The sequence below is a fragment of the Typopeltis vanoorti genome, chromosome 19 (assembly GCF_054136105.1).
Source record: "Typopeltis vanoorti isolate ZY-2024b chromosome 19, IOZ_Tvanoo_1.0, whole genome shotgun sequence".
Taxonomy (NCBI): Eukaryota; Metazoa; Arthropoda; class Arachnida; order Uropygi; family Thelyphonidae; genus Typopeltis; species Typopeltis vanoorti.
In genome coordinates this window covers 44273835-44297192 of record NC_143567.1, presented here as the reverse complement: position 1 = coordinate 44297192, position 23358 = coordinate 44273835, and the positions used below count along the sequence as shown (strand labels likewise).

Sequence of the window (23358 nt, the reverse complement as noted above, 5' to 3'; positions counted from 1 at the left end):
TTTGGTATTACACCAAATACATTTGATGTAATATTTTTCTATTTATATCATATATTTGTAAGCACTAATTAGAAATAGCTAAATTAATACAAATATTTCATGAGTAATATAAGTTTGGAACAATGTAGTATTAGAGTGCAAACTTTTGGAGAAAGTTGCTAAAGATTATCAAAAAAATAATTCAGTTGATGAACCTGATCAACTCATTCAGTTATATAATTTACATAAATGCTGACTTATATAACTGAAGAAAATTACTTGGAGGTAGGAGATAAGTGGTCAAGTATCTCGCTGACAAATTCACTAGAGGATAAACATTCCAGGATTGAAAGCAACAAAACAGGTACACATCATCATCATGAACCATAGGCTCATTGCCCGTTGGTGTCCGATGCCTCCTTCACTATCTTCTTCCACCTTTCTTTGTCCAATGCACAGTATTGCAGTTTCTTTACACAAATTCCACACCAGTCCTTTATATAGTCTATCCATTCTCTGTATGGTCTACCTCTTCTGTTTAAACCATCCAAGACACCAAACATAAACGTCTTTATCTTCCGCTCCTCACTCATCCTACAGATGTGTCCAAATAATTGCAGCTTCTGTTTTATAATCTTCTGCATTAGATTCTCTTTTGGTTGTATCTTCCGATAGAGCTCTTCATTTGTGATTTTCTGTATCCATCCTTTTCTTAGAATCCTGTAACAACTTCTTTCAAATGCCAAAATTCTTTTTCTTGATTCCTTATTTATTACCCATGTTTCAGATCCATACAGTACACCGCTAAAGATGCATGTTTCCAGTACTTTTAGTTTTGTTTGCAGGCTGATCACTTTACTTTTCCAGATGTTATCCATGGCCTTCAGATTTGTTCTTCCCTTTGCAATCCTGATCTTTATTTCTTTTTTACAGTCCAAATTATACGTCATTTTACTTCCCAAATATGTGAATTGTTCTACATTTTGTATATCAATTCCATTCACTTGTATCTTTTGTTTAATGTTCTTCTCACCAAATACCATTGTCTTTGTTTTTTCCAAGTTCATAACAAGTCCAAATCTCTTCCCTTCCTCATTTAACAGTTTCAGAGTGTTTTGTAGTTCTCTTTCATCTTCTTCAATAATAACGTCTTCTGCAAATCTCAGATTGTTAATTATCATTCCGTGTACAGATATTCCTTTTGCTTGTCCATTGCTCTTTCTAAACGTGCGATGAAAATGCTCGGTGATATTGGGTCCCCCTGTCTAGTACCTCTGCTTGTTCTAAACCATTTCCCCAAATCATCACCTATTCTAACCGCTGCAACTGCATTCTGATAAACATCTTGTAATATAGCTATTAGTTTTTTATCAATTCCATAGGATTCCAGAACTGCTAATGTCACTTTCTGATCAATACTGTCAAATGCTTTCTGAAAATCAACAAAGCAAGTATATATGTTTTTGTTTTTTCTCCTAGCTTTCTCTGCTATTAACCTCATTGTCAAAATCTGTTGAATTGTAGTTCTATCCTTCCTAAATCCTGCTTGCTCATCTGCAAGGTATGCTTCCAATTGTGTTCTCAATCTTTCTGTCAATATCAACTCATCACTTTACCAAGGTGACTTGTCAAGGATAATTTTTACATTCTAACTTATATCCTTTCTTGTATAATGTCACTAATATTGATTTCACCCACTCCTCTGGCATTTTCCCTTCTTTCCATATCATATTACATAGTTGGTGCATTTTTGTAACCATACTTTCACCACCATATTTAATCATTTCTCCAGTGATATTATTACCAGGGCTCTTGTTGTATTTTAGCAGTCCTATTGCTTTTCTACCTCTCCTCTTAAAATGTCCATATCATGCTCATTATCTGGTGATGATATCTGCTTCAATTCTTCAGTCAGTTTCCTAATGCTATCTAAATCTAGTTTTTCTTCATATAACTCACTACAGTATCTTGTCCGCTGCTGTACAATTTTTTCTTTATTCATCAATACTTTGCCTTTTTCATCTTTAATTGTAGTCTGTTTTGGTTGTCACTTTCTATTAATGGTTCTGATCATTTTGTATACCTCCCTTATTTTATGCTCTCCATAGTACTGTTCTATATTGTTGCACTGGGCTTCTAACCATTTCACCTTATCCATTCTGACTGCTTTTTTCACCTCATTACACTTTCTTCTATATTGCTCCTCTATTTGTTCTGATGTATCCCTTCTTATCTTCAACATTCTTTTCTCCTATACTAACTTCAGTGTTTCTTGTCTAATCCATTTCTTCTTGATTTTCTCTTCTTCTGGTATTGTTTCTTCAACTGCATCTTCTATCGCCTTCATTACTCTTTTCACTCTTAGATTCGAGTTTTTTTCTTTCTCCACACTTTTAAGTTTCTCTTCTAACACTGTTCTGTACCTTCTTTCTATTTCTGCTTCACTTATTCTTGCTGTATCTCTTCTATTCTGATGTTGGGGTTTATATTTTTTTTTAATTTCAACTTGATGTTTGCAATCACTAAACTATGGTCCGAGTCTATATCCACTCCTTGAAAAGTTTGACACTGATGAACTGATGTCATCCATCTTCTTTTAATCGTGATCATATCAATCATGTTCTTGGTTTTCACATCATTTGTATTTTACCACGTCCATTTTTTACACTCCTTTTGTTGGAATCTTGTGTTACAAATCATCATCTCGTGATCCACAGCAAATTCTAACAATTTTTCACCTCGTTCATTTCTTTCTCCAAAACCATATTTTCCCATGACTCTTTCCCAACCATCATTATCTATTCCAACATTGGCATTCCAATCTCCTTCAATAATTAGCACATCTTGCTTTAGTATTGTTTCTATTGTCTCTGTCAGATCTTTGTAAAATAAGAGTAAAATAAAATAAAATAAAACAATAACCTCATCTGTGCTATCAGATGTGGGTGCATATATCTGAACTATTGATATGTTAAATGGTTTTGCCTGAAATCTTGCTACTATGATTCATTCATTGACTGGTTTGTAGCCTAACAGTGCCTCTCAAGCTCTTTTGTTAAGAAGGAAGCCAATCACATCAAGAACCAACTCCTGCTTCATGCTTGGTGTCATGTCCTGACCATATTACTTCATATCCATTGATCTCTCCAGATGATGTCCATCGCATCTACGCCAATCCTAGTATATCACACCGATATCTCTTCAAAACAGGTACATGCTAACCATAATTCATGTAGTGCTTATCTCAAGGAGATGGCGAGTAAAAGGGACTGAAGTAAGTTTTTTGCACGGAGAATGGTCGGAGCATGGAATGCATTCCTTGAGAGGATGAATATGCAGATTGTGGATGATTTTAAGGAGTGGTATGGTAGACCTTGTGTTGACCTCCCACGATGAGTTTTGCAACTTCATGAAGGTCAGGAAAATAATATTAATTAATAATAAACAAATAGGGATAGGTAAATTCAGTGGGGGGAAAATATACTGATCAAGTTTAAAAAAAAAAGTGGCTTTTAGTGGATGGATTAATTGAGGTGGTGAATTCTAATAAGCAGAATCCCTTGTAAGACCATATGTTGAATGCTGTCATTAAAATCTAAGCTAGTTTTATGATAAGGAAGGTAGAGAATATTTTATTTAGACTATTTCAAAAGAATGTTATTATTATAATTATTGCTGAGGCATCTGCATGAAGTATGAAAAGTCATAACAAGAAGTCCACACTAATTCTATTATTATTACAGGCAACTCCAAGGAGTCCTTAGACTCATCAAGGGAGGCCCTAAATATCACATCAAGAACTATTCGCCATTTGTGCAGTATCTATCGTACTTTGCTTTAAACTCATTCATAGTCATGGCACCGACAACAGACTCTGGCAACCTATTCCACTCATTCACCACTCTCCAGGCAAAAAACCTAGTTCTAACACCCTTGCTAAGTAAACTCTTACTCAGTTTCCATGAATGGCCCGAGTTTGCCCACCAACACACCTGTTCTGAAAAATTTCCTCTGCATTAATCTTGTAAAAACCACTCAGTAATTTGTATGTCTCAATCATATCACTCCTTTTCCACCTATCAGCAAGTTTATGTAACCCACAAATCTTCAACCTATTCTTGTAAGGTTCATTCCATAGACCTGCTACCATCTTGGTCATTCACTTCTGGATCCTTTCCACCATCTCCTTATCACCAAGAAACCCTGGCGCCCAGGTCTGTGCACAGTAGTTTAGATGGGGTCTTATCAACGTTCAATAAAGAGGAACAATAACCTGTTTGTCTTTGCTCGTCAAAGTATTTTTCAGTAACCAAGTGATCTGATGAGCCGCTTTAGCCACTTTTGCGATATGCCCCCTAAACTTTAACTCCCTATCTACTAACATTCCTAAGTGTCTGGCTTCATCAATTTCCTGGAGTAGAGTTCCACCAATGTGGTATACAGCTGAGAATCTTTACACCCCATAATGCATAACATTATACTTTACCACATTAAACTGGCATTCATTCTCCTTTGCCCAGTCTGCCAATCTATCCAAATCATCCTGCAAAATTTTGACATCATCTGTATTAACTATTGCTCTACACAACTTTGCATCATCAGCAAATAACTGAACAGTTTCTCTCAGATCATTTCCTATATCATTAATGAACAAATTAAACAGTAGTGGTCCAAGAACAGAACCTAGGCATGGCACTAGCCACATGTCTTCTTTTGGACTTTACTCCTGAATAAATTACTCCCTGATATCTCTCCTTCAACCACCCTCCTATCTATCTCACCAACCCTATATCCATCCTCATGTGCTACAGTTTACTGATTAGAATTCCATGTGGTATCCTGTCAAAGGCCTTTGCAAAATCCAGCAGTATCACCGTTAGCCCATTACCTTTATCCAACTCAGTGTCACTGGATTATAAAACGTGAGCAAGTTACTGAGGCATGACCTACCCTTCAAAACCATGTTGTATCCCATTTCCATCTATCCATTCCTGTATTTTTCTCTTGATCAGCTTCTCCAATACTTTGACAACAACTCCTGATATGCTGATCAGTCAGTAATTTACTATATCAGTCTTGGAGCCTCCTTTATGCAATGGAACTATTTTTCCCTCTTTCCACTCCCCCTCGGGACTAATCCAGAGATGAGATTTAGATTAAACAATATGGTCAAGGGCACTAACAATTCCCTTGCCGTTTCACATAAAACTCGAGCTGGTATACCATCCAATCCCACAGCTGTATTCACATTAAGGTTCTGTAACATGCCATGCAGCTCCATTTCATTTACTTCAGTTCCCATATAAGCCTTTGCCACTCTCGTTATTGCAACATCTCCACCTGGATGATATACTCTTGCAAAGTGTTCACTTACTAATTCTACTATTTCAACTGATTCAGTTACCTCCCTACCATCGGCATTCCTTAAAATCATTCTGCCATATACATTCTTTCTTTTATTTGCAGCATATCGAAACAACTGTTTTGGGGATTCTCTTTAGCCAACATTGCTAACTTCCTTTTATAATCTGCTTTTGCCTTTCTTACCACTGTAGTTACCCTTCTGGCCTGTGACTTGTACTATTCATGTGTCTGCAGGTCACCTTTCTCCTTAAATTCCATAATTGTTTCCTTCAGTTCCCATATAAGCCTTTGCCACTCTCATTATTGCAACATCTCCACCTGGATGATATACTCTTGCAAAGCCAGCCTGGCTGGCCGAGTGGTTAGCATATCCACTCCCCAGCCAAAAAAGGCTGCGGGTTTGAATCCCACCGTGGGCATGGATGTTTGTGATTGTCTCTGTAAATACTAGTGGTGGTCATCGGGGATAGATGGCGTTGGTGTAGTTGAAATCAGTAGTTGAAATACTAGTGAGGGAGACAAAGTTGTAGAGTAGATACCCTCCCTCGATGAGTCTTTGGACTCCCTGGAGGTGACTAATAATAATAATAATAATAATTGTTTCATTTTTTCTTTTCTTTTTTTTGAAGCTCATTTGATGATGATATTCATCCATTTAACTCCCACTTGATTTACTCTCCTGACTATAGTATGCAGCCTGCTATTACCTTCCTCAAACACTCCTTTACCACTTCCCATGCACTCTCAACATCCAGCCCTTGCAGTTTTACATGCCATGGCACAGATCCAAGCAATCTCCTAAGCTTGTCATACTTACCAGCCCTGTAATTCCATATATACCCCATCTTAACTGAAAATTCCACACATTTGGCCACCTCCCAGGTCAAGACATATGATCACTCTCACCAAGTAGTGGCAACGTGTTCATATTCGTTATAGACAAATTCTCAGATGCAATTACTAGATTGAGCACTCTTGAACCACTAGTATATTCCATTACATGCTGTCTCAGGTCATTAATAAATATCCTCATCAATGTTTATATCTGTATCATCTATTCCAAAATGCAGCAATGATTGGGTTGGCAGTTAACAGCAGTAAAACTAAAGTCCTAAAGAACAAAATAGAAAGAAATATTAGGCTAAATGATAACATTCTTGAAGAAGTAAATAATTTTCAGCGCCTTGTTTCCTACAGCGATACTCTGACACAGTGAAAAGAAAAACAAAGCTCTTCAATTCTGTAAAAGTCTTAATTAATATCTGGAAATCCAATCTCATACCACAAATACCAAAATTCATCTGCACAAAAACCCCAATCAATTACATATGGTGCCCGAGTGTGCTAGGTGTGTGGTGCACACCCACAGAATAGCAATATCACCAATATTAAGTTTTTGTATTTATTCCTATTAAAGACTCCCCTAATTGCTTCCTGGCTTTGTGTGATGCAATGTTTATGCATTTAAGAGGACACTTTTCAACGGATAAACAATGCATCACATTTGCATTAATAGTCCGAGTGTGAAGTCACAAATACGAACACCTTTGAGCCCTTTGAACAAACATACAGATGGCACAGGTCAAGCTTTTAGATTTCCAGTGGTTTTAAACCACCAGAAGGTGAGGCAGAGTGTGCACCGAGACAACAGCATCCAGAAATCAGTGGCCATGATTAGTTATTGTGTCAATCAATCCAATTAAACATCGTCATTTATCATGAGTTGCTGTTTTTGTTTTCAGAGTTTTTTCATCTGTTGTGCATGTGAGAAGTGTGAACTAACGTGTTTAGGACACCAATATAGACAAGTTTTTAAGATATAATTTTCTACGAATAATTTATAACTTTTTTTGCCCATATTTACAATTGGAAACAGTGTTGACAATCTACTAAATGTCCCGTTTTCTGCTAGAACTTTTGCAGATTGTATGATTCTAGTCAAAGTAGGTAACCCTCATCCCCCTGTTCCAAATTTACTGAGCAAGCAAAAGATGAAAAAACTGAGTATATTAGACACTTCTCCATTTCATAATCATACAGTCAAATTAACATGAACTTTGTAGCGTGAGTAGCATAAGTCACATGACAGCATACCCAACTGAAATAGGCAGACAATGGCATTGCTACTCAATGAGAAGTTATTATCATCAATAGCTTCCATGTGTTAAAGCTTATGTGCTGGGAGGAAATCAGGTTGGAGTTTTAACAGCACTAGGAAAGGATTAAAAACTAATTTTAATGCTTCCAATATTTTCTCAGTCAATGAGACATCTTCAGGGCATACAATAACACTTGTAACACACACAACACACACACACACACACACACACACACACACACACACACACACACACACACACACACACACAACATGGTTAATATTAAATGAAACATGGTGGGTGACTAAAGTCCTATCTAGGTGGTGCATAATTTATGGGCATTTGTAGGTGGCCTATAATGTACGATTATTATTTCCCAAATTTTGGGAAGTTTTATGCATCTATATTTGTTGAGATTAGGTTGATTTCTGCACTGCAGATTCCAAAAATAGTCCTTCCTTTTTAAATTTACTATGGCAGAGCATAGTGATTTTCTTCCAAAAGATCCTATGAGTTGTGTCCAATACATGGTCTGCAAGGCCAGAATGGCCAGTCGTGAATGCAGATGTAAGATTTGTGTTCATCTAAACAACAGTGGCTGATCTATCTCATCATCATCATGTTTGTCAAGGATTTAGGCCTAGAGTGGTCTGTTCTGGCCTTAGAAGTCATCATTGAATCTCTTAAGAGGACGACCTGATTTTCTTTTTCTTAATGGTTTGTAATTTAAGGCTTATTTTGGTAATCTTTCTGTTTTCATTCTTTCAATGTGTTCCATCTATTTATGTTTATATTTTTTAATTTTTTCTATTACTGATTCCTGGTTTAATTCTTTCATGATTTCTTCATTTCTTTTGTGATCAAATAGAGTATACATTGCAGTTTTTCTCATAAACTTCATTTTAGCTGTTATTAATTTTTGTTTTATTGTCCAGATTTCATTTCCATACAATAGGACTGGTAGGGCTAATGTATTGTATACTTTTAGTTTGGTTTCTTTTTGAACTAGGTTAGGTTTAAATATCAAGTTAATTACACCTGTTATTTTTAAATATTTTGAAATTTTTAGGTTTATATATTTTTCATTTTTATATGTAATCATACTCCTAGGTAGTTTAATGAATTCACCTGTTCTAAAATCTTGTTATCTATTATTATTTCATACTGGATCTTGTCCTTTAAAGACCATTGTTTTTGATTTTTCTGTTGATATTATCATTCTATAATCTTTGGCTATCTCTATTAATTTAAAATATCTTTCTGTAAGTTATCTTCAGAATTTGTAATTATTATTTGGTCATCAGCAAAAAGGAGAGTGTTTAAGTTAACGGTAGGAAAAAGTTTAATACCTTGATGGGAATTTTTATTCCATTTTATTATTATTTCATTTAGATAAATATTAAAAAGAGTTGCTGAAAGGGGACATCCCTGTCAGACTCCTTGGTTTATCTCTCTCTCGCATACATGATAGTTCATAATTTAATCTTATTATTATTACCTCAAGACCTCAATGGAGTCAAAGACTCATCTGGGAGGTCCTTTTATCACACACAGACAACTCATCATACCGTGCCTTGAACACATTCAAATTCCTTGCAGACACCACACTCTCAGGCAAAGCATTCCAATCATTCACAACTCTGCACGAAAAAAACCTGCCTCTCACTCCCCTACTCACACCCTCTTTATACAGTTTCCAGGGATGACCTCTGGTTCTCCCCGGATCTCCCACTATTTTCTGTAAAAATTCTCCAGCATTGATCCTATAACAACCCCTTACTAACTTGTAGGTCTCTATCATATCTCCCCTCTTCCTCCTGTCCACCAGACTCTGCAAATTACATCTTCTCAATCTTTCCTCATACTTGACATTCCAGAGGTCAGAAACTACCTTAGTCAGTCGCCTTTGGACCCTTTCCAACATCTCTTCATCCTTCTGAAAACCCGGTGACCAAATCTGGGCACAATAGTCCATGTGTGGCCTAATCAAAGCCTTATACAATGGAACAAGAATCTCCCTACTTCTACACGTCAGTGTCCTCCGCATCATTCCCAGAAGTCTTTGTGTTGTCTTCACAATTTTGGTGATGTCCCCCCTAAATTTCAGATCCTTATCCACTATCACCCCCAGATCTCTTATATCTTCCACTTCCAACAATATATCCTCACCAAGCATAAATTCTGCATCCCATCTTTGTTTTCCAAATTTTAAAACCTTACATTTTGCAACACTGAACTCACATCTCCATTTCCGTGCCCAATCACGCAATTTATTCAAGTCTTCTTGTAAGGCCACAACATCTTCACTACTCTTCATGGTTCGTCCCAACTTTGCATCATCTGCAAACAACTGAATATCTCCATCCAAATCTTCACTATATCGTTAATATACAAGTTAAACAGTAATGGCTCCAAAACAGACCCCTGAGGCACTTCACTAGTGACTTTCCTTTTCCTGGATATCGCTCCCCCATACACAACTTATTGATACCCATCAGATAGCCAGTCTCCAATCCAATGCACTAATCTAATATCCAACCCCATCTGTGACTATCAATTAATCATGAGGTACTCTATTTAACCTCCCAACCGGCTGGTGTGGATGATATATAGTCAGCTCTCCCTAGCTTTTTTCATGGATCAAAACTTCTTCAGCATTCTACCTTTTATCATGCCATTACCTTCCTCCGCCGTTAATCTCGTTATGGCTATTCTATAGCCATTTGTGGATTAACTGTTGCTGTGTGACCTTTGTGTCTCCCCCTGACTGTCCTAAGTTATTTGACCTTTCTTGCCTCTAAAATGATTTATTGTGTCTCTTCCCAAAAATTGAAACGAATTTCACATATGCGAAAAAAATCAATCCTGAAATGACCACTGATCAGCTTTTGCAATGAATCTATTTAGCGATAGTAAATTTGGTGTATTTTATTCTACAAATCAGTGCACCGGAAGAGTTGCACTGATTGTTCTTTCACTTTATGTATAATAATTTAATTTTTTTTCGAATTTCAGAATTTTCAAATGTGTGCTTTGAAAATATTATGTCAAATATTTATATTTTTAAATAATATTTATTGAAATAAATATGTCCTTTTGCTTTCGTTTCTAGCCAAATAGCATTATATGGATCATCACATTTCAGTTTTAGAAACGATTTTTTGTTATTCATAAAGACAAAATAAAAAAAAAAAAATTAAAATGCTACATTGCATTACTCAGTTTCCGATTGTGTGTCTTTTTGGTATCAAAAATTTATATCCAATGATATTTTAGCAGTGATTCTTCGCCTTCGTCATTTATTTGTATTATGCATATTACGATAATATCTAGTGCATATCCTCATAGATATGTTGAAAATATAATGTGAAAAATATCATATACGGAATGATTCAAAATTTTTGCTCATTTTGAAGATTTTCTAATGCTCCCCCCCCTCCTTATCCACTCCTGGAACTGAATTGCATAACTACTCTAAATTTCTATACAAGTTTGAAAGCTTTTCTAGACATCATTCAAAATCAATTACTTCATTTTACCATTTTGATAAAAAATATACGGTAATCAGATTGTACCGTGAAGCTTCTTATTCTGTTCTATTTATTTGCAATCTAAAACCAGCTGTTCTACTGTCTGCTGAAATTATGTGAAATTTTAGAAATAATATGCTACATTTTCACCATGCAAAATTGTTTATATGCATACCACACAAAAGAAAGTTCAGTAGTATTATTTTTGTTTGTTTTTCTTTAAAAAAATCTAAATATTACTTCTGCTGCTGGAAGCTATTTCTGAAATAATCTACGTCTTCTAAATACTTGGTAACATCCTCTTAGCTGGAGGAAAAGTTGAAGGCTTATTACTCTCAGTGCTATTGAGAAGAAAGGCGAGAACACTAAAGTCGCACTAAAGTGCCTCAGGCTGTAGTGCAGAATATGTCAAGAATGTCTTGTTTCCTTTTCGATTGTTGATTACCTATATCCTAACAGAAATACTGACATTTCGTTTACATGCTTATACATTATTTATGCCAAAATAATTGCTTAATTTATAATGATCAGTTCTACTTTTATTATCAAAAATTAGAAATTAAATCATACAGTTATCTTGAAAATGAGGATTTGAATTATTTTCAAAGAAAAGGTGCATATGCGTTTCATAATCTTTTTTTTTGGGGGGGGGACGTATAGACCTAATCAATCTGCGGATATTTCAGATAATTTATTTCATAAATCGTTCGCAAGACAGCTGTTACAAACGTAAATCACTTGGGGAACATACCCATTCATTTTAGTGTAAAATAGTAGCAAAGGTTCAGTTACTTTAGATATGTAATCTAGAAGAAAATGTTATGTCTGCTGAGATTAGAATCTTACGTGAATAATTTTTCTGACATGATTTCTCTATTCGTTATAATGTAACCAATTTCCAGATTTTTTCCCTCACGCAGACTCCATGTTATATGCAGTGATTTCTTTTTTGTACTATAAGAAAAAAAAAAAAAAATCAGATAACAGAAGAAAAATATGTAGTATTTTCTTTTCAACCGGCTGAATTTACAATGTTCTTTCTTTGTGTTTTGAAGAGAAAGTGCAAATGACTTTTTTCTTACTATTTTTGCCATTATAACATCTCATATAATTATAAGAGTGACATTTTACTGTTTTTCTCCCACACGAGAAACAGAAATAAGGTAGTAATAATATTGTTGATTATGTCAAACTTCATTGTAACAGAAATTTTTATTACAAAACTTTGTAATATATATCTCCGAAACAAGGAATTTGGAACCCATATCACATCAATGTTGAGTGTTGGCAAGGTAAAAATGTTCCCGTTATTATTTATATATTTCATTTATTAACTAGGGGGGAGGGCTATGCCCAACCCCCGTGTTCCGGTCTGGTAGGCCAGTTCTCCTTCAGTTGTGATAACTCAAAAGGCGGTTCCGCCCCTGAATTCTGATGACTCGAATTTTGAAGACTCGACACTCAGGGTAGCTCCTGAGTTTCAAAACGTTTCGAAAAACATGACATAAAAAGGCTTATCATTTTATATGTATATAGGATAGATTTTATTTCATTATTTTTTATTGTTTTGGTGAAATACTTTACCTGGAATACTCTTTCCAGTTCGAGAGGAACTGGAAAGAGTATTCCAGTTCCTCTTATATTTTATTCCTTCGAAAATATCATTCTGTGTCATAAAAAGAACTTAAAAATTCGCCTTCAAGATGAAAAGGAAACAGTTCATTCAGGTATCCCTCTATCAATATTTGTAGTCCTAAAAAGGACTGTTTTCATGGCCTTGAAAACAAACATTTTTTTTTTCATACTGTTCAGAATTTAAAATTCTTGAACAGTGTGGAACACCTTGAAGCAAGGGTAAACACACAAAGCAGTATTACACTCAGGGCACCAGATTTTTGTTTTCTTTCTGATATTTATTTTTATTACATACATAACATTTGCGTACAGGTTTTTTTTTTATTAGCCGTTGGTGGTAGATTTTCGGGAAAATAGTTGGAGTTAGCAGTGTTCAACCTCAGATGTCTGGCAGGATTTCTTGTTTTTCTGCTTGCTGAAGAAGGCGCATGTGTATGCAGCAATGCTTTCACAATTTCTATTCTGTATTCTAGATATGTTATGGTAAACAAACATTTTTTCTTGTGCAGGAGGAAACTGTTCCAAATAACAAAATCTAATACATGTCCAAACACTTTTTTGTAATATTTTTTATGCTGTTTCCTCATTGCAGAGTAGAATGATAGCTGCTGATCGCACCTGTCGACTCCACCCATAGTGTCATTGTATGCACACACAGCAATGGGTTTTTCTTTCTTCAAACCATGCTTCTCCACGGATTCCATTGATAGATTGTGCAGGGAAGACAGCAGAAAGACATCTTTTTTGTCTTTCCAACGTAGTGCAAAGACTTTCCCTCGCTGATAAGCTCGGGTTTCTTTCTCCCTTCGATAGCTTTCCTGAAGCCAGATCTCGCCTTTTTGCATTTACAGTACCATAACTATCTGTACAATGCTGTAAAAGCAAATCAGGACACATATACTAATTATCCATTGTAATGCAGTAACCTTTCCCTAGTAAAGGGTCTCTGAATATCAGACAATATACATAAATAATATGTATATTGTCTGATTTATAATTTAATTTATAATAATCACCACATAGTTTCAGTATCGAAAAATTAAAGTTATGTGGAACAATTACTAGAGAAAAATAACAAATTAATAAAAACTGTACCTATGTTTCACAACAGTTTTCGGGTGTGTGATAGTAATGCCACGGGGGGGGGTTAAACTATCAGAGGCGAAATAAAGTTAAATTCTATTGTGAGAGGAAATGAAATTTTGATATACATATTTTGAATGATAAAAATAAGCAAATGTATCACTTACTTTAAAAATTGGAGAATAAAATATTTGAATTATGGAGAAAATATAAATTTAAATCATAACTGTTAATTTCATTTTGTAATGACCAATTATACAAGGAAACCAAGAAAGCGAAAGTACAAAGAACTATACAACATGAAGAAAACATTTAGCAATATGATTAAAGAATTTCATGTTATTCTCTATAAAGCAAAGTTGCTCAAGCGTGTCCTAAAGGAACTCTGTGAAGTATTATTCGATTTCGAAGGTTTTATACAAAAATAAAAATAATATAAACTGGAACGTCGCAGCCGGTTTTCTTTTCTTTTTTTAAAAGAATTTTTCAAATAATTATCGTGAATAATTAATTAATTATTCACGATAATTATTTCTTCGAGAACAAAGAAAAATCTTTTGTGTAGTAAGCGATTAGAAAAAAATTAGCGCAAAAAAATAAAAAATTAAATTGGTTCTCCAAGGTAAGGCTTTGTTCACTTAAATATTTTTAAGTGAGCAACTTATACAAGATCTTTATCTTGTCCAAACATTAAAATTGTATTGTACAATAAAAAGAGAAAACCAAAATATAAATAATTTCTCTATTTTTAGTCTATCCTATATAACTAAAATCCAGTTGACCAGCATGGAACAAGGAAGTGCGTTTCTTGATATAGGCAACTGAGAGGCAGCTAGGAACGCGAGATAATCCGATTAACCGTTCTCTTCAGCGTGAGGGTTTATCACACTTTCTAATGGACATGACAGTCAAATTGCACTTCTTATCCAGGTTCTTTAAACAGGTGGGCTGAAACATATCCAGATTTAGTTGGACGTCTATAGACGTCCTAGCCGTTTGGGAGGTTAAAGCCTTTGTGAAATCTAAGTATATTACTGTGTATCCTTCTCCTTTGGTCCAAGGAAGCAGTCACTTTATTGTAATAAGTAAGTAGATTACTAAAGCATGACCTCCCTTTAGCAAATCCATGCTGTCCATCAAAGATAATAGCATTGTTGTCAACCCAACTCTGGATCCTAGGTCTCACAAGCTTCTCCAACAACTTAAACACAACACCTGACACACAGATAGGCCTATAGTTTGATGCTTGAGTTTGATCACCTCCTTTATGAAGTGGCACAATCTTGCCTTCCTTAGGGACTTGACCAAGTGCAAGACTCGTATTAAAAAAATACGTCAAGACAGGTGTCAACAGGTTATTTGTATTTGATTATTTTCATATATACTTATGATAGCTTTTAGAATATTATTTGGTATTTGTCTTTCGTTTCCATTATATGTGGAATTATAATGCTTCTTTTAACTTTGTCAAATTTTTTCAAAGTCAATAAATGTAATATGTGTTTCAAAATTGTATTTTCTTCCTTTCTCTATTATTAATTTTAGGCAAAAGGCCAGGTCTATACATGATCGTCCTTTTCTAAGTCCATTCTGTACTTCTAAAATAAAGTTTTCAGAATATTTTATTAGTTTGTTATTTAAAATTCTGCTATATATATATATTTTACAACAGGAATTTCGAATACTGGCTGATCTATCTGCCTGTCCAAAATAAGCCAACTTGCAGGAACAGGGTACTCTATATACTCCAGGCGCTGAGAGATGAGAGAGCTGATCTTTGGTAGAACGGATAAGGGTAGCAAGTTTCCAGTGGGGTTTAAAAGCTGTGTAGAGGTTGTACTTTTTTAACGACTTGGCTATTTTTTCCAATATGCCACGGACTTGGCGGATGGTGATGGCATTTCGGAAATCCTTCTGAGGGGATAGCTGAGGAATGGGGGAACGAACAGATATTTTTTTAATTCTGTAATCACTGTAGCCATTGGATAGGAAGGTGTTGTGTATATAGTTGAGTTCAGTTGAAAGAGCGGTTCCACTGGAACAAAGATTATAGGCTCTATTGGTTAGAATTTTAAGATGCCATACTGTTGAGAGGGGTAGTGGTGGGAAAGTTTATGGATGTATCTGCCTGTGTGAGTGAGTTTTCTATATGCAGTAAAGGAAAGGTTATCATTCAGAAGGTGTGTTACTAATGTGTCTAGGAAGGGTAAACTATTGTTATTTTCCTTTTCCATTGTAAAATAGATTCTTGGCTGTAGACTATTAAGGTGACTGAGGAAGGACTCTAATGTGTCTGGGCCATGAGGCCAAATTGAGATCACATCTACATATCTTAGCCAGATAGAAGTTTGAGAGAGGCTAAGTCTATGGCTTGTTTTTCAAAATTTTTCATGTAAAAATTGGCAAAGGGGGGTGCCACAGCAGTTCTCTCTATCTGTTTGTAAATTTAGTTTTTCCAAGAAAAATAACCAGAATTGATGACAAAGGAAAATAGATCTAAGATATCTGAAGGAAAAACGTTTTTTTAGGAGTGTTAAGGTGTCATTTAAGGGAATACTGGCAAACAGTGATGTGATGTCAAAGCTTACCAATATATCTGTATTATTTAAAGTTAGATTCTCAATCAAGGTTTTGAAAGGATGTGGTAAGTGCAGTGGGGGGGGGGGGATAAGAGAGTTTGCCAGCTGTTTTGAGAATTTGTAGCATGAGGCATCAGTGGCATCTACTATAGGTCTTAGGGATGAATTAGGTTTGTGGATTTTAAATAACCCATATATATATATATATATATATATATATATATATGGAGGGAGAACCAAAGGTTTGAGTTTTTTTGTAATGAATGGCAGCCAAGAAGATACCTTTTTAAGTAAGTTTTATTTTTTTAACTTGCATTTTTGTGGGGTCATGATCTAGTGGGATGTAGGTAGCGCAATCTCAAGGAATAATATTCATTTTTCGATTATATTCCGTGGCATTTTAAACAAGACTGTGGCATTGCCCTTATCTGCTCTAGTGATGACAATACTTTTATCTTTCTGTAACTTTCTGAGAGTTTACTCAGAAAGCTTACATCCTATGCCATCTACAAACACCCATACAGGGTACACCACCTAGATAGGACCTAGGATATATATATGGTAATATCGCATTCCTAATACTATCATTCTTAAAGAAAGCTAGCAAAGATCCTAATAGAAACAATTCAAAAAAAAAAAAAAAAAGTCAAATGAGAACATTGGGACACCAATTTAGATATCTACCTTCACCTACATTCAGTACTCTTGCTCTCCACAGGCCAACTAATGGATACAAAAGACCAAGAAAACAGTTACAATACATAGGCAAACTTCTTTTTGAAGACGGCTAATGAACCATCTGACATTTACCATTTGGCACAAAACTGAGCAACTTGACTCATCTTCATCTGATAGATTTTATCCATATATATGAGATTTTGTTATATGAATATTATTATTATTACCACCCCAAAACCTCATGGAGTCAAAGACTCATCCGGGAGGTCCTTTTATCACACAGAGCTCATCATACCATGCTTTAAACACCAAACTCTTTGCAGACACCACATTCTCAGGCAAAGCATTCCAATCATTCACAACTCTGCACGAAAAAAATCTGCCTCTCACTCCCCCTACTCATACCCACTTTATACAGTTTCTGGGGATGACCTCTGGTTTCCCCTGATCACCCACTATTCTCTGTAAAACTTCTCCAACATTGATCCTATAACAACCCCTTACCAACTGGTAGGTCTCTATCATATCTCCCCTCTTCCTCCTGTCCACCAGACTTTGCAAATTACATCCTATCAATATTTCCTGATACTCGACATTCCAGAGGTCAGAAATTACCTTAGTTAGTCTCCTTTGGACCCTTTCCAACATCTCTTCATCCTTCTGAAAACCAAGTGACCAAATCTGGGCACAATAGTCCATGTGTGGCCTAATCAAAGCTTTATACAATGGAACAAGAATCTCCCTACTTCTACACGTCAGTGTCCTCCGCATCATTCCCAGAAGCCTTTGTGTTGCCTTCACAAATTTGGCGATGTGTCCCTTAAATTTTAGATCCTTATCCACTATCACACCCAGATCTCTTATTTCCTCTACCTCCAACAATATATTCTCACCACGCATAAATTCTGCATTCCATCTTTGTTTTCCATTTTAAAACCTACATTTTGCAACATTGAACTCGCATCCCCATTTCCGTGCCCAATCACTCAATCTATTCAAGTCTTCCTGTAAGGCCATAACATCTTCACTACACTTCATGGTTCGTCCCAACTTTGCATCATCTGCAGAAAAATGAATATCTCCATCCAAATCTTCACCTATATCATTAATATACAAGTTAAACAGCAATGGACCTAAAACAGACCCCTGAGGCACTCCACTAGTGACTTTCCATTTCTTGGATATCGCTCCCCCATACACAACTTGTTGATACCTATCAGATAGCCAGTTTCCAATTCAATGCACCAATCTAATATCCAACCCCATCTGCTCTAGTTTGACTGTCAACCTATCATGAGGTACTCTATCAAAAAGCCTTTGCAAAATCCAAGTATATTACTGTGTATCCTTCTCCTCTGTCCAAGGAAGCAGTCACTTTATTGTAATAAGTAAGTAGATTACTAAAACATGACCTCCCTTTAGCAAATCCATGCTGTCCATCAAAGATAATTTGAAATACCATTGTTGTCAACCCAACTCCGGATCCTAGTTCTCACAAGCTTCTCCAACAACTTAACCACAACACCTGACACACAGATAGGCCTATAGTTTGATCCTTGAGTTTGATCACCTCCTTTATGAAGTGGCACAATCTTGCCCTCCTTAGGGACTTGACCAAGTGCAAGACTCTTATTAAAAAAATATGTCAAGACAGGTGTCAACTCCCTGGCACATTCCTCCAGAATACGTGGTGATATATTATCAAGTCCCACAGCCTTATTAACATCTAGTTTACTCAACTTCCTATACACCTCTTGCTCACTTACAGTCAGTCTCTCCTCCCCATCATCTACTGCTCTCAATCTCTCCATGAAGTCACATTCACAAGATTGAAAGACCTTTATGAATTGCTCATTAAGTATCTCCACCACACATTCTGCAACAGCTGTCTTTATATCATTTTCTCCTATCAATGTCATCCTTCCATAATCATTCTTTCATTTGCTGGCTACATATTAAAAGAACTCCTTAGGATTCCTTTTGGCTTCATTAGCCAACTGCTGTCCATACCTCTCTTTAGCTACCCTCACCAACCAAGTCACCCTCCTTGCTTGGTCTTTGTAGACCTCATGGAATTAGTTATTTCCACTTCTCTTATGCTGCCTCCACAATGCCCTTTTTCTCTGTATCGCATGCTTAATCTCTTTATTCATCCATCTCACACCCACCTTATTTAACCTTCTCACCCTTGGAATACATTTAGACATTGCATCTACTAAACAGTTTTTGAAAATCCCCCAAGCTGCATTAATCTCTTTCCAGCTAACTCCTCATTCCACGCTACACCCGTAAGCTATCTCCTGAGCTCTTCATAATCATCCCCCCCCACCCGTAGTTCCACATATACCCTTTTCTCACAGAGGTCCTCGCACTGCTGGCAACCACCCAGGTAATCACCTCATGGTCACTCTCACCAATTGGTGGATGATTTGACACCTCATTTATAATTACATCCTCTGATGAGATAACCAAATCCAAGACCCTCAATCCTCGTGTGCCCTCCGTTACATACTGTCTGAGGTAGTTATCCCTGAAAAACTCAAGAAACTCATTATTTACTTCCAATTGCTATCTCATCATTCCAGTCTATACTGCTATAATTAAAATCACCCATGATGATCACCCTTTTCTTATTTACTTGGCTAATTTGATTGTACATTTCATTATCACCACTATCCACATTACCTGGTCTATAACAACATCCCACCAAGTATTTGATTCCATTCACCTCTATCTCACACCATACTGCCTCAAAAAACCACTGGCACTATTTCCCTCTTGCATCTCTACTTTATATGGACATAACTCTTTCTCTATCATCAATAGCACTCCCCCCCTCCCTTTTTACCCCTTCTGTCCTCACAAAACACATCATATCCTTCCATCTCTATTCCTGTCAGGATGTCATCCTCTTCCAACCATGTCTCACTTATTCCAACAATCTTTGGGTGAACAGACGCAATTAGTGCAACCATTTCATCTGCCTTGTTTCTTATACTTCTAGCATTTGTATACAAACACAACAGCTCATTTCTGGATCTACAGCTAGTTCCACTGATACCACTCACTCGATGTGATCTCTCCATGCTCGAATAGGGCCATTTCCCTTTCTGCTTCTTCATTTTAAAACCCTTTTCAATTTGAACTGTTTCCTCTTGATCCCTGGTCATCCCATTCCTTTCCTGCCTACACATGCTCACCTCCTTTTGGAGCATCCATCTTTCTCATATATTTCCCTATTCATACTTAAATGATCATTGTTGATGATATTTATCTTCTATATATTCTTTATAAAATGTATGACTTTTATTCAACTACTATTAAACATTGCTGCATTTTTTCAAACAACTTCTGTATTCTATAAGAGCACATGCTAAATTACTTGTCCAAAACTTTCAACATGAAATCTATTATTTGAAGACTGCTTTTATATATATATATATATATATATATATATATATATATATATATATTCTTGAGTCCACAGTAAAGTTCTTGTTTTTTCCTCCTTACAAACAACCTTCACCACATGCTTTCTTGACTTAAATCAATGATTTCTTGAGACTGTTTTGTTTTTAACTCCTTCACCACATGCTTTCTTGACTTAAATCAATGATTTCTTGAGACTGTTTTGTTTTTAACTCCTTCACTTTTTCTCCAATAATATGGTGGAGGGAGACAGGAGAATTGGTCACAGCATCAGAGGATCTGATTGTAACTGATGTCATACTTGCCTCTAGTTGGTGAGAATAACCATATAGTCCTGACATGAAGGATGAACAGGCATGTAGAAATATCAAGATGTAAGGAATTTATGTAGAATTATAAAGCAGGCAACTATCATATAACTTAGAAAACAGCTTGCTGCAGTACAATGAATGAAAGAATTTGAAAGAAAAGCAGTCAGTAGTATATGCGAGGTAATTAAGAAAAAATTGTTAACAGCAATGGCAGTCTGTATACCTCGACTCAAGAAGATAAAGTGATTTGGAGTCAAATGGATGACTAGAGAAATTAAACAAGAATTACAGATGAAAAAGAGATTATGGAAGACATAAAGAGAGAAGCTGAGAAGAGTTGCATGAAGAATATATGACTAGTATAGTACTATTGATAAACATTGTTGAGATAGTTAAATTAACATGCAGCACTCAACCAAATAGTGAACTAAAACCAATCCCGAAAATAGCAAACCAAAACTATTGTGAAGGGAAGAAAACCACACTCAAAGCAAAAAACTTGACAAAAATTCGGCTTGTTCGTATTAATTTGTTCGCTACTGCATATTAACTGAATGTCATCCAAGGCATTCTGCTGCCTTCGGTGGTACCTCGAGTTGCCCCTGGTTTTCATATACATATGGCAATGAGGTGCTCTAGTTTTTAACGCATCTAGCGTCTTCTCAAAATAATAAAGGCACCCAAGTCACCTGACTGTGAGAAGCTATGCACACATATGGGAGAATGGCAAATGAGATATAATAATTAACACTTTAAATATAACATAATATATTAATTAATTTTAAATATTTATGTTTAGCTCTCTGGGTAAAGTGACAGCTATTGTACAAACATATATAACCTGGAATTTATTGCAATTTCTATTGCTTGGGAATATTCCCGTTTCATTTCCAATGCAAAACTAAAATGTTATGAGGCACATACCACACATCGACTAACCTGATACCACTACTTAACATAGTTATCACATAGCACATTTCATATAGTACAAGTTGTAAAGCAAGCAACATGTTGCTTTATAATAACAGAACTAGTGCTGCCCCTATTTCACTAAATTTTTAAAAAACAATAATAAGTAGCAGTGGGGACACATAGACGTGATGATTTTTTACGCTCCGCACATCGAGATCGCTACACACACACACACACACACAAAAAAAAAATAATAATAATCTATGAACATGACTCTTGAAAAGCTAGAGAGTTTTAATCATTTAGGCAAAACAGTATGGAGAGCGGTTCAAAAGAAGATAGAATGAAGAAAGATGAGCAGTTGGCTCGATAAGTTTAGAGTTCAACTGTGTATGGATGTTGAACAGTGACTGCTCTTGCTATTTTATTATTATTATTATTATTATTATTATTATTAGTAGTAGTAGTAGTAGTAGTAGTAGTAGTAGTAGTAGTAGTAGTAGTAGTAGTAGTAGTAGTAGTAGTAGTAGTAGTAGTAGTAGTAGTAGTAGTAGTAGTAGTAGTAGTAGTAGTAGTAGTAGTAGTAGTAGTAGTAGTAGTAGCAGCAGCAGCAGTAGCACAACGTGACACCTCCAAGGAATACAGAGACTCATCTCGGAAGGGAGGGCCGGATTAAGACCCATAGAGGCCCTAAGCACTTAAAAGATTTTGGTGCCTCATATATATGAAATTCAAAATATAAACAATAATAAACCATAAAATAAATTTTTATTTTTCAAAATGAAACAAAAATTATAGTAAGATGGAAAATAATGTTTATTTTTGTATACTTCAACTTTGTTTAGATTTGAAAAGTTTTCTCCTACTTTTTTTAATTGCAAAGTTTTTGATCAGATCCTCAAAATTAATCTTACGTAACACATCTGCTTCTATACTTAGTAGAGATAAGGCATTCAACCTGCCTTGTTGCATAGCTGTTATGATGGGATTTTTAATATACTTCAACTGAGAAAATGAACGCTCAGCTGAGCAATTTGTGACCATTAATGTTAAAAATATATGAAAGACAATGTCTACAGTACATTTGGAAAAGCACACTCAATATTGTCTTCTACAATTATTTTATAAAATACAGCATGACTGGATCTTGTTTATACATTTTTTGATGCACTGAACTTATGGCGCACATATGAGTGAATTTGAACACTAATTTCTCAGCTGAAGCTCAGCTGAGAAATTAGTGTTCAAGTCCTCTGGGAAAGCATCAATCAGCTCTTGACAACACTGAAAATACCTTTCAATTTCAGTAGATGATGAAGTCACTGAAGCAGCATTATGTGGCACATCACTTAGAAAAGAAAATCTCTCTGATATTTCTTTGTATATCTCTCATCTTCTTCTCATCTCAGTTTCAAGTTTGTAAACAATTTTGTAAAAGGTGGTGATATGAAATTTATCTCTGGCATTCAGATATTCTTTTGGAGCATCTCCGTCATTGGTTACCTTCTTTCTGATACGTTTGCGAGTTTGAGCTGCCTTGTAATCAACATCTGGTAGCACTTCCTTTGTAGCTGCTTCATATCTTTCAAATTCATTTTGTGAAGTGCACAATTGGTCAGCTAATGATCCATACAGATCTGCACTTGTTTTTAAGTTGACATCCTGATTTTGTAGAACTTGGCTTACTCTATGAAAATTTTGCAAAATCTCATCCCAAAAATTCAACATAAAAACGAATTCTAGCTCTTGCATCTTATTT

At 35.6% G+C, this 23358-nt stretch overlaps 1 protein-coding gene across 3 annotated transcripts in view; it reads right to left on the bottom strand.

Moving 5' to 3' along the window:
* obe (activating signal cointegrator 1 complex subunit obelus) overlaps window positions 1–21724 on the bottom strand; it is a 596544-nt gene extending 574820 nt beyond the window's left edge. Inside the window, exon 1 of one of the 3 annotated variants that reach the window (XM_090409638.1) lies at window positions 21627–21724. The gene's annotated coding sequence lies outside the window, so the exon portion shown is untranslated. Of the gene's footprint in view, window positions 1–21528 lie in introns of all 3 variants that reach the window. The other 2 variants (XM_090409636.1, XM_090409637.1) reach the window with 2 other exon arrangements.
* Window positions 21725–23358: the final 1634 nt, after the last annotated feature.